The following is an 11,918-nucleotide window of genomic DNA, read 5'->3' as shown; positions in this document are numbered from 1 at the left end:
TCAAGTGGCTGACCTCAATCGACACGCCTTAACAGGATGGTGCACCTACCTTTCCTAACCGAGTCTAAGCCAATCCAGAACTATTTCAAAGGGCTAGTCTCCCTCTTAAGACCCATGCCTGGAAATACAACATTATTTTCATAATCAATGAGATTGGTCTAGTGATTATGCTTTCATGTAAAGCAGATATGTACCCAAATACGTGCAATCACATACACCACCAATACGATATAATAAGTAAGCTCAATGTGGTTTATAATATGTCAACTCTCAAATAAATATTTGCTATCTATGTAATCAGTACGCGAGAGTGCAAACCTATATAATCTTTATATCACAAGATGTTCAAATTAAATGCTCAAACAAAGATATTAGCCAAACAATATATATGTATATTTTAATCAGCAGATTTTCTCAATCGTATGATGCTTAAGTAATGTATATGTTTGGTTTGTAAAAAGAGTTTAATCTTTGTATTCAACAAATGATATAAATCAATGAATATTGTAACAAATATTTTTATCACACAAACAAATATCTCTTCAAAGATTTATCAAGATAAAAACACATTAGATATTTGAAAGTGATTTGAAAAGAATTTTTGCAACTAAAATCAAATACAAGCTTCTCAAGATATTGCAATGACGATGCACTTGAGGATGTGCTCTCAAATAAGATACTTTCACACAACCACAATCTTGTGAGAGCAATCCTTATGGAACAACAACACTTAAATCACACTTACAAAAGATATTTGAGTAGTAAGAATTGGTAAGAATAAGCGTTGAAGGCTCAAAATGAGTATTATGGGTTTTGGGAATTTCCGAGAATTTCTCCTAATTAAGATTACTATTCCCACACTAATTTTCCTAAATGAAGGGGTATATATAGACGCCCCATGAACTATGACCGTTGGGGACCTAAGTGGACTTATTAGAAAAGTTTTAACAATATTTAATTTATTTAACCCCGTTTAAAAAAGGTTAACCGCAATAAAAATTCGGTCCAACCCGAGAGCACTGGTCAACCAGGCCAAAAAAAGAACTTCAGGGTCGGTTGACCAGGAAAGGCGATTTTTCAAAATAGAGCGGTTCGGTCGACCAGGACATTTTGAATAGCAAAGTTCGATCGACCAGGTAGTTGGGGCATCTCCTGAGGACCCTCGGTCGACCAGGTGGTCAAAGTGTTGACTGCAAGGGAGTTCGGTCGACCGAGTATAAATGAATTGGCAAGTTCGGTCGACGGGGATGTGGTTAAACTGTTGACCCGGATAAGGTTGGGTCAATCAGGCACATTTTGAACTACATAGGTCGGTCGACCAGGCTGTGGTCAACTGGTTAACCTGGTCCGGGTTCGGTTGACCGGGGCGTTTTGTACATGATAGTTCGGTCAACTGAATGTGCACACTTTGTGCATTTTGATCTTGTTTAAGCCACCAGTAACCTTATTTCAAATGACCAAACATGTGTATGCATGAGTGAGTTTCTTAAGGTCATTTATAGGTCTTTTTGAAGACATCGAAAAATCCAGTGTTAGTCGACTAGTATTCCCTAAGGTCTTTCTAAGGTCATTTTTAGTTTACGGTTGGTTTGAGCTTACCTATTAGATCATGCATGTGATGTGTGTGAGCTTATTACAAACCAATCCCTATTTACTATTACAGACCCTTTGCATAGAAATGAAATACAATACAATCGTAAATTGGGTCTTCAGCTTCAGTTCCTCTTTGTGCTATCACTATGATCTGTCAATTAGAATGCCTGCACATCAACTCGGCATACATTAAATACCTGTGTATTTGTCATAATCAAAACAGATATATGACCTATAAGGTCAACAATCTCCTCCTTTTTGATGATGACAAATACTTGCCTATTTCTCCCCTTTTTGGCAACAGCAAAAAGGATCTAGATAAAACATTTAATTATATATAGGAAAATAAGAGGAAAATATCATTCATATACAAGATATGGTTTGCAAGATTTTTAAGAAAATTTGGCAGCACGCCATTTGAAAATAGAACATTTCCTAAAAACATGTCTGTATAGAAATGACCTGATTGAGTAATATATTGACAATTTATCTACAACTACTTAATCAGTCCAGTATTCTCAAAAACGTAAAATAGAAGTATAATTTTTAGTCAATTAAGAAATATAATAGTCATACAATGCAAAATGAATGACAAGGATAACTTTAGCAATTTAAGCACACAAATTGTATAACTAATCATTAAAATATTCAAGTGACATGAAAAATGTAGTTAAACCAAAAATATGCACAAATCATTGCAAATGAAATATATCATAAGACCCGTGGAGGATTTAAGTTAAATGTCACACGACATATGATACCAAAATAGTAGGTTTGAGCATAAGAATGATCTAACAAGTTTGCATGCATTTTCATGTAAGATCCATGAACCAATTATGCAACATTCTTTTTAAATTTTAAAAAAATCTTCATGACTAAAAATTTTAAAGCAAAGATAGCACAAGTCATGAAAGCATTTAAGCACATAAGCAAGCCATAAAATATTTTCTATATAAGTTCAATTATTGCTTTTATAAATATATATATATATATATATATATATATATAGATATACATATGTATGTAATAAATATATATCCCCCTTTGATATTTGCAAAAAGGTACTGGGGGTGCTTGCAGAAACATAAACTTTAATTTAAAAACTCATGCAAGCAAGCAACAAATTTTCTGGTTTGTCAATAAAGCACATATTAAAAATAACTAGAAAACCAAAACCATAATGATCCTAAAAGTTCAAAAATCTCATGTAAGATCATATGGCAAGTACAACCAGTTGTGGCAATATAAACATGCTTCAGATTATGATTTTCAATAAAATCTTTTCATTTAAGTACATGCCACAATGAATTCATTCAAGATCTAAGCTAAACATATAGGTAAGCAGAACAGGGTAGTAATTTAATTCTAGATGCTCCCCCTATCAATTTGAATATGTGCTTAGATTCTTTAACTACTTATACTAACCAAAGATTAATTTCATTATGCTTAGTAGTATAAGCCATCAATCTAAATCTTTAAAATCAACTATACTGAGTATTTGTCAATTGCATGTTATCATTTGATTAGTATAGTTGTCCCTATAAACCATGGATGCATCAGAAGATATATATTAAGGCATGCAATAATGTTCATGACCCAATAACATTTTATATCAAAACATAAGCCTTTAAGTACTAGATATAATGTTTTGGGTATTCTCAAGAGCCTCGATATTAAATAAATGAAAGTGATGCACATGGATCATTTATGCGCTTCCTATAAGGATAGATCTGAGCCTTTATAAACAATTGATGATTACGCTAGGATGAAGATTAATTATCTATTTGAGTTTTCACTCATCCTTTCAAAAATATTTTAAAGTTAATTTTATCATAATCATCTTTAACACAAGGTTTTGGTTTGGGAGAAATCCTATCGAAATTTCAGCAGCATACCGTCTGTAAATCGGACATTTCCCAAATTTTCATGCACCAAAACTTGATAGATACAAGCAGTCAATTCAAAATAGTAATTTGAGCATGCGAGAACCTATAATCCACTACCAGCATACAATTCTCATCAACTGCATCCGCCATGCAAGAGGCTTTAAACACAGGCATGCAATCTAGTAGTATAATCAACAATTCATAATATATAATCTATCCATTATGGAAATTCAATCATTCAGTAAAATATGGATAGTGGATAACAATGCTGATTTCATAAAGACATATGAGTATAAAAGGTGTGATATCAAGAGAGCATTTCAATATATATATATTTATGAAGAATAAAAGCTCCCCTTGAGTTATGCACTTAACTCATCTAAATGCCTTTTTCATTTTCTGATTCTTTAGCCAAGAAATATAAGATTTTCAATGATTTATGCCTAGCTTTGGATGAATAGGCTTAGAGGACCAAAGATTCACATGCAATACTTCTTTAGGGTCATAAGCCACCGTATGCCTTTTTACTTATAAATTTCAATATATGATAAAGACCCGAGTTCAAATGACTTTTATTTCTTATCATTCATGCATAGGTTTCATAGTTATTGCGTTTTCATATATGTTGAAACCTATGACCATCATATTAGTCATTCAACTCATCTCTAAGTATATAAAGCTTTAAAGGGATATGAATTAACGTTTTGAGAGCTATGCATGTGAAGTACATTAAATACTCGTAAGGATTATAATTTCTCTTAAATTCGAAGATTATTCAATTTAAGTAGACATGATTCAAGATATTTTCATGAAAGTGGATATGTCCAACGGCTTAGGCAAAGAGCACTTATTAGTATTTAAATTTTCTTAAACAATGCTCTTTAGAGAATGGAAAGTATCCTTTAGATATGATCACTATTTTGAAGTAAGGATACAAACCAATGAGAGGATGGATCTTTACCTGATGTGATCGTGATATGGTAAAGATTTCCTATGAATGGGATGGTGAACCAAGATTAGAGGAGTTACAATTTAAACTCAAAGGGACCAATCCCCTAGTGGATGCCTCTAATTTTGTTATAGCTATGAGAAGCACTCAATATATATACTAGTCATTTCAAATGACCAAAAATGTGTATGCATGAGTAAGTGTCTCAAGGTCATTTCTAGGTCTTTTTTGAAGACGCCGAAAAAATCAGGTGTCGGTCGACCAGTATTCCCTAAGGTCTTTCTAAGGTCATTTTTAGTTTACGGTTGGTTTGAGCTTACCTATTAGATCATACATGTGATGTGTGGGAGCTTATTACAAACCAATCCCTATTTACTATTACAGACCCTTTGCATAGAAATGAAATACAATACAAACGTAAATTGGGTCTTCAGCTTCAGTTCCTCTTTGTGCTATCACTATGATTTGCCAATTAGAATACCTGCACATCAACTCGACAGACATTAAATACCTGAGTATTTGTCATAATCAAAACAGAGATATGACCTATAAGGTCAACAATAAACCTTAGAAATTTCCCTGTAGAGACACCAAACGCACATTTAGCAGGATTTAATCTCATTTGGTACCTACGCAACAACTCGAATGCCCCTTTTTAATCCTTGCAATGCTCCTCCGCCTTTAAGCTTTTCACAAGCATGTCATCAACGTATGCCTCCGTTATTTTTCCCAATAAATCTTTAAATGTCCTATTCACCAACCTTTAGTACGTTGCTTTTGCATTTTTTAATCCAAAGGGCATCATCCTGTAGCAATAGAGCCCCCTTTCGGTGATGAATAACGTTTTCTCCTTATCTCCAGGATGCATACAGATTTGGTTATATCCTGAGTATGCCTCCATGAAACTCAAAAGTTCATTTCCACTGGTTGATCCATGGGAGGGGGAAGCTATCCTTTGCACACACCTTGTTTAAGTTTGTGAAGTTGATGCAGATTCACCACTTTTCGTTTGGATTCTTTACTAAGACCAAATTGCTGAGTCATCCTAGATAACTGACTTCAAAATTGGCTTTCACTAGCTTTGTTACCTTTCCGTCTATCACTTTGACGCACTCCAAAGCGAAGCTCCTCTTCTTCTGTTTCACAGGCTTATGGTTTGGGTCCACCTGTAATCTATGCTCCATGATCACAAGGTCGATCCCTAGCATATCATCAGCCAACTAGGCAAAGACGTATGCATACTCACTTAGTAGCCGCCTCGTCTCTACTTTCAAAACCTCTGGTAAGCGAATTCCAGTCTGAACGTACTTCTCCTGATCCCGTTTATTGAGACGCTCATGATACCTTCATATAGCATGCTGATCTGTAGATATTCTCCCCTTACCTCCAAATCTTCAACTGCCAAGGTCTCCCGCGCCTTTTTCTTACCTTTCAATGCCATCATGTAGCAATTCTGAGCCGCTGTCTGGTCCTCTTTGACCATTCCAACCCCGTGAGAGGTATGGAATTTCACTTTCAAGTGGTAGGTGGAGGTTATGGTCCTGGCTGCAATGGGCATTGGGAGGCCTATATTGTATGGCATATAAAGGCTTAGGAAACATATTGTAAGTATTTCAAAAGCTAAAATATCGTTTGAAATATGTTTTGAAGCTCTTACAAGAGATTATGAGGACCTAAAGACCTATTTAGGATTATTGAAACAAGTTTTGTAAAAATCAGAATAAGAGAGCAAATCAGTTTTAATGAAAAAATTTTCTAAAACAGTTTTTTAGCTGTTTAGATGACTGAACTTTTATGTTCAAATGACTGAAGTGGTAACTTCAGATGGCTAAACTTTATGTTCAGATGCCTGAAGAATTACTTTAGACGTTTGAAGAATAAGTGCAGACGTCTGAAAATTTTCTGGAACAAAACTGAAACAGGCAGTAGCTGTTCAAACGTCTGAACTTGACACTTCAGACATCTTAACCTGACACCTCAAACGTCTGAACCTTCTCTTCAAACATCTAACCCTGTGTCCAGTTCATTTTTAAAAGGGTTTCAGGAACTTCAGATGACTGAACTTGACTCTTCAGACATCTGAACACTGTTCAACGGGCAAATTTTTTTAAAAATCTAATTTTCAAAATAACCGTTTTGAGCTCCAAATTTTCTAACAACTTGGGAAACTCTCTAAGGAAACATTTGCAACAAGGAAATTGGTTTGAAAGCCTATAAATACATGGTTTTTGTAAATCAAATTACACCAAGCATTGAAAATCTCTCCTAAGCTCTCTTGCTCTCAAAGCCTCACCTTGATCAATCTCTTGCAAGCTGAAAGTGCTGTGATTCTAATATTCTTATTCATCAATTCTTGAAGATAGATTACTAATTTCTTATCTTGAGAAAAGGAATTTGGTGAAATCCTTGTTAAGCTTCAAAAGTGTATTTCTTTCTTGATATTTATCTTTTGAAGTACATAGTTTCAATTTGTACTAACCTGCTCTTTGTGTGAGCATCTCTTGTACACCAACTTCTTATTATCTCTCTTGTAGATTTTGGATGATTCCAGGCTGTTGGATCGTTGACCAAACAAGGGTATATTTTTTGGAGAAGGCGGGCTCTAGCCTTGGCCAAGGAGTGATTGTAAATAGGCGTCGTTCCACCCGGTAACGAAACTACTATAGTGGAACCCTTCGGCATTTTGCCAAGGGCGAGGACGTAGGCTGTGTTGAAGCCGAACCTCGTAAAAACCTTATGTCTTTTTCTCTTCTTTACTTCCTATTTTCTGTGCAAGCTGTTGTTGTGTGATTTAAAGTGCAGGTTGCAGGTTTTAAAGTTAGAAATAAACAAAGACTCTTGATATTTAGAAAGTACATTTTTGATTAACCGTTTGCGGAAACCCAAAAGGGAGTACGTTGGTTAATCTGTGGAAATCTTGATCAAGAGAAGTGCATACGAAGAGGTTACTCAAAGAAGGTGGTAAACATTTACAAGGAAATTGACAAAAGTACTAATATTCTTGGTTGAGTGGTTGAATTGCTTTGGTTTCATTGATTGGCTTGTGAATTTAAATTTCAGTATTTTCAAGTGTAATTATCAGTTAATAATTGTTTTTTTTTTCTTAGTGTCATAAGCAAAGCTAAAAAATTATTAAAATAAAAAAGAATCCAATTCACCCCCCCTCTTGGGAAGCTATTCCTAATTTCAATTGGTATCAGAGCTAAGCTATAGAAATTCCTAACAAGAATCTATAAAAAGATCAAATGGCAAACATTGGAGTAGCACCCTTCGGTGAAGGCCAATCCTCAACCCGTCTACCAATCTTTTGCGGACAAAATTATACCTTTTGGAAAAAGAGAATGGAAATATATCTCCAACTCATGGATTGGAAAGCATGGGAAGTCTTTATGGATGGAAACCTCATTCCCACTAAGATAGTTGATGGAAAACACATTCCAAAAGAAAAGAAAGATATGACCAACTTAAGATATGACTGACTTAGATTATAAAATGCTTCAAATAAATGCAAGCGCTATAAATGCGTTATACTGCGCATTAGATGCTAATGAATTTAACAGAGTCATGGCTTGCAAAACAGCTAAGGAAATTTGGGACAAATTAGAAGTAACATATGAAGGAACAGTTGATATTAGAGATAATATGATAGACATGTTAACAAGCGAATATGAAGCATTCAAGGTGAATTCTGATGAAACAATATCAAGTATGTACACTAGATTTACCCATATAATAAATTCCTTAAGTGCCTTAGGGAAAACATACTACCTACAAAATGATTTCTACGAGGCCTTCCCTCCATATAGGAACCAAAGGCTACAGCTATTACAGAAGGTAGAAACCTCAAGACCACTTCTTTAGATGAACTTATAAGCTCACTTATTACCTATGAAATGGCCTTAAAAGAAATAAACCCTGAACCAAAGCATAAAAGATCTATTGCACTAAAAGCATCTAGTCACAGCTTTAGTGAAGAGGAAAGTGAAAGAAGTGACTTAGATCAAGATGAATTAGCATTCATTACTAAGAGACTAGGCAAATTCTACAAAAGGAATAAAAGGTTTCCTAGAAATTTTAATAAAAAGAAATCTGAAAAAGGAGAGACTAGTAGGAAAGAAAATAAAGTTAAGAATGAACCACCAATATGCTATCATTGCAAGAAATCAAGGCATATCAAACTGGACTGTCCACTGCTTAAGAAAGAAAAGAAGAAAAAGAAGGAAGCTATGAAGGCTACTTGGGATGACTCTAGCTCCAATGAAACAGAAAACGAAACAAGTGGACTAGAGATGAAAAATATGTGCTTCATGGCGAATGACGAAGAGGTAAATTTTTACTACTCTTCAACCGAATCTCAAAGTGAGTCTTGTGATGAGTCGTGTGATAGTTTGCCTTCTTATAAGGAATTACAAACTGAATTATTCTCACTACATAAAAAATTCATAAAAGTTTCTAAGAGAAATATAACTTTGAAAGATCAAAATAAAGAACTAGTGAAGAACTTGAATCATTCAAAGCTACTGAAGAAGAAAAAAATTCTCACATTAAGAAGTTGGAAGAAGAAATAAATATAGCAAAACAAGAGTTAGATAAAACACATAAAGATAACTTGAATAAAAAGGATCTAGAAATAAATGAACTCAAAAAGGTAGTTGAGGATAAAGAAAAGATTATCTATAACTTTACCAAAGGTAAAGAAAACTTTGAAAAGATGATTGGACAGCAAAGGCTTCATGGGAACAAAAAAGGAATAGGCTACAATGGTAAAACAAATAATAGGAATAAAAAGTTATACATGGGATACTTTGTTAAGGAAGCTAAGTACTATGCTAGTACTTCATCAAACAACAAACATGAACACACCACTTGCTATATGTGCAAGACTAAAGGTCATGTAATGTTTAATTGCCCATTAAAAAGAAAGTATGTTAAAGTTCAAGGAGAATGGAAAGCTAATGGTGGAACTAATAAAAAAACAAAGAAAGTCAAAAGAATTTGCGTTCCAAAAACTAACACATAGTATCCTTCATTGTAGGTTTGCTTTAGGACAACAACGTCAACAGATAAATGGTACTTGGACAGCGGGTGCTCAAGGCACATGACTAGTGACAAGACCAAGTTCACTACATTAAAACAAAAGGATGGGGGACTATTAGTTACCACCTAGGGAAAGCAAACGCGGTAGCTGATGCATTGAGCAGGAAGTCTGGGATATCAGCATTGTTAGCCATGGAGATTCAGCGCCCGATCATGATGGATCTTGAGAGACTCGGCATTGAATTGATAGAGAGTAATACTCCAGTATCACCAGCCTAGTGGTACAGCCTACTCTGCAGGAAAGAATTAAAGCCGCCCATAAAGACGATCCAGAATTGGTAAAGGTAATGGACAGAGTGCAGAGTGGTGAGGGAGAGGAATTCTACATTTCAGATAACGGAGCTTTGCAATTCCATTCCAGACTGTGTGTTCCTGTTGATGCTGACATTAGGAGGACTATTTTGGATGAGGCTTACAGATCCTTGTATACAATTCATCCCGGAAGTACGAAAATGTACAGGAATTTGTGAGAGTTTTATTGGTGGAGTGGTATGAAGAGAGAAATTCCTGAGTATGTAGCCCAGTGTTTGACGTGCCAGTAGGTAAAAGCTGAGCATCAGAGGCCAGTGGGTCAGTTGCAACCGTTATTTATCCTAGAGTGGAAGTGGGATCATATATCCATGGACTTCATTTTAGGGTTGCCATCGACATCCCATGGCCAGAATGCGATTTGGGTGATAGTAGACCGGTTGACTAAGTCTACCCATTTCCTCCCTATCAAGATCAGTTATTTTCTCAACTGTTTGGCGAAGATTTACATTCAGGAGATAGTTCATTCTCATGGGGTGCCTGTATCCATAGTGTCAGATCGAGACCCGCGTCTCACGTCACGATTTTGGAGGAGCTTGCAGGAGGCTTTGGAGTCTCAGTTATCGTTTAGCATGACATTCCATCCTCAGTCAGACAAACAGACTGAGAGGACAATATAGATACTAGAAGATATGCTATGTGCATGTGTATTAGATTTTGGGGGTAGTTAGACTTAGTTCATGCCATTGGTAAAGTTCGCATATAATAACAGTTACCAGTCCAGTATTGGCATGACACCGTTTGAGGCACTGTACGGAAGGAGATGTTGATCTCCTTTGTATTGGGATGAGATGGGTAAGCAGCGAGTTGTGGGGCCAGAGCTGGTGCAGCAGGCGTACGATAAGGTTCGACTCATCAAGGAAAGAATCAGTGCAGCTTAGAGCCGAAAGAAGAGTTATGCCGACAATCGCTGTAGGAATTTGGAGTTTGATGTGGGTGATCACATATTTTTGAAGATAGCTCCATTAAAAGGAGTTATGAGGTTTGGTAAAAAGGGTAAACTTAGCCCTAAGTTTATCGGTCCATTTGAGATTCTAGAGAAAGTGGGGCAAGTGGCCCACAAGCTAGCTTTGCCACCTATGGTATCTAGAATACATGACGTATTCCACGTATTTATGTTGAGGAAATACGTCCCAGATCCTTCTCACATTATCAGCTATGGTGAGTTTAGCTCAATGATTCACTAGTTTATGAGGAGGTACCAGTACAGATTCTGGACAAAAAGAAACAGGAATTACGTAGTAAGAAGATTCCTCCAGTAAAAATTCTATAGAGGAATTATGAGATAGAATAGGCTTCTTGGGAGCTTGAGGAACAGATCAGACATAAATATCCACAACTGTTCCAAGAAGTTTAAATGTAATTAGAAATGTAAGTAAATATGTAATATTTCTTTTGCAGGTACATGTTACTTTAGTTAGTATGTAGTATTTTAGTTTTGGAGGAAATTTTCTTTTGATATATGTAATCTCCCAGGATTTGAGGTTGTAACCACGGTATTCCTCCACCATAAGTGAGGGTAAGTAATAAAATGAGTAGACCATTTTTCTTAATAAGGGATGATGAATTATATGAATAGTAAATTTGGAGGACGAAATTTTATAAGGAGGGGAGAATGTGACAACCCGAATAAAAATGGAATTTAAATAATAAAGAGGAAGGGAAATGGAAAACAGTAATAGTAGGAGGAGGTCGACGACATTGCACTTTGGGAAGGAATAACCGAGGGAAATCATCAGGGCTTCGTCGATGAATACAGGGGATTTGTCGATGAAGGTATATGAAAATTCGTCGACTAAGACAGTATTCATCAACGAGAAAATACCAAGAGAGGTTTTTGAGCTAACTAAATTTCGTCGATGAGGAGTGGATTTCGTCGACGAAATTATTGAAGGATTTGTCAACGAATGACGTGGCTCATCAACGAATTCAGTCCTATAAATATCAAAAATCAGAGTTTTAACTTCTCAACTAAGCTAACTCTCTCCTCTCTCTTTCTTCGATTTCGGGCTAAATTTATGTCGGATCGACAGTTTGAAGCCACCACGACGCTCCTAAGGAAGTTCTCTCCAAATCTGCCAGAG

Source organism: Malania oleifera, chromosome 5 (genome assembly GCF_029873635.1).
Source record: "Malania oleifera isolate guangnan ecotype guangnan chromosome 5, ASM2987363v1, whole genome shotgun sequence".
In the NCBI taxonomy this organism is placed as follows: domain Eukaryota; kingdom Viridiplantae; phylum Streptophyta; class Magnoliopsida; order Santalales; family Ximeniaceae; genus Malania; species Malania oleifera.
This window is presented reverse-complemented; position numbering follows the sequence as displayed.